Genomic DNA, 1,605 nt, shown 5'->3' on the forward strand with positions numbered 1-1,605 from the left:
GAGAATGGTATGGGCACCTACTATGTATTAATCAGAGCTCTCCAGAGAAACAGAACCAATAGAAGATATACACATATAATATATATCACATAGAGAGAGAGAGAGAGAGAGAGAGAGAGGGAGAGAGAGAGAGAGAGAGGGAGAGAGAGAGAGAGGAGACTTGCCTCACGAGATTATGGAAGACAAGAAGTCCCACTGTTTACCAAGCTGGAGGACCAGGAAAGCCAGTGTCCAAAGGCCTGAGAAGGTAAGAGTAGTGATAGTGCAAGCCTTGGTCCGAGTCCGAAGGCCCGAGGACCAGGAGCGCTGATGTGCAAGGGCAAGAGAAAATGGATGTCCCAGTTCAGACAGAAACAAATTCACCCTTCCTCTGCCCCTTTGTTCTCTTTGGGCCCTCAACAGATGGGATGATGCCCACCACATTGGTGAGGGCGATCTTCTGTCCTCAGTCCGCTGACTCAAATGCTAATCTCTTCTGGAAACACCCAGACACACCCAGAAATAATGTTTTAGCAGCTATGGGGCATCCTTAGCCCAATTAAATTGACACCTAAAATTAATCGTCACAACTACAGAAGGTGCTTCTGAATGAGGAGGGAGAGCAGGAACTTTGGCATGGCAACCCTGCCTTGGGGTGGTGGCGGCCAGAAGTGTGGCCAACTCAACAGCCTCCTCTCCAGAGAGCTTGGAGGCAGATGAGGCAGAGGGCATCCTGCAGGGAGAGCCAGGGCCCTGCTGGGGGGAGAAGAAGCCAGGACACTGCACAGAGCACAGTGGGGGCAAGGCAGGCAAGTCCCCGTCCCTGCCCCGCCATTTCATGTTCAGACCCCTAACGGCACAGCCAGACACATACATTCATTAGATTACCAGAAGATTCCTGAAGCCAACTCCAAGTCTTGACCTGGGATAGGACCTGGGGACTAGGAGGCCTGATGCACACAGGTAAGAACACTGCCTACCCTCAAGGAGCTTGCAGCCTGGAACAGATGGAGACGTTAACCAGGAGCGCCTCCTACAGCCCAGGAACTGTGCTGCACCCTAGGGAGAAATTAGAGAGACACTGCTCCTGCTCTCAAGGAACTCACAGTTCGGTTGGTGGAGACATCCATAGGCTTGAAGGATGAATTGGATTTCCATAAGGCAACAGTGCTGGGGTGGCGGGGGTTGAGGGGAGGACATGGCCTCCAGGCAGGTGGGCAATTGGAGCACAAACAAAAAGATAAAATCAAGGCGCGGTGTAAACTAGAATTAAACATTGGAAAGCCCATGGCTTTCTCAGGGAAGGGTGGAAAGTCCAGCAGCCTGACTTCCTCCAAGGGCAGAGGATTGAGAGAAGGTAGGTTGGAATCAGATCCTGCAGTAATTTTTACTTTACCCCACAGACGAGGGACAGCCTCTCATTCGACAAACATGGACTGAGCACCTACTATGTGCCAGGCACAACACTAAGCACTGAGAATATGTGGTGAGCACATGGTCCTTACTCTCATGCAACTTCAGGTTTAGCAAAGAGATAGACAATAGTCAAATAATCATGCAGACAATTAAAATTACAAACCATGAGAAGTGATAGGAAGAAAAGATACAGGGTGCTATGAAAGAGTG

General features: G+C 50.2%; 1 protein-coding gene across 1 annotated transcript in view; it reads left to right on the top strand.

Annotated features, from left to right (window-relative positions):
• The window catches only part of CITED1 (Cbp/p300-interacting transactivator, with Glu/Asp-rich carboxy-terminal domain, 1), a 10,293-nt gene that overhangs the window by 8,434 nt on the left and 254 nt on the right, over nucleotides 1-1,605 (top strand). The window lies entirely within an intron of this gene.

Source organism: Propithecus coquereli, unplaced genomic scaffold, assembly GCF_000956105.1.
Source record: "Propithecus coquereli isolate 6110/MARCELLA unplaced genomic scaffold, Pcoq_1.0 Scaffold101, whole genome shotgun sequence".
Taxonomy (NCBI): domain Eukaryota; kingdom Metazoa; phylum Chordata; class Mammalia; order Primates; family Indriidae; genus Propithecus; species Propithecus coquereli.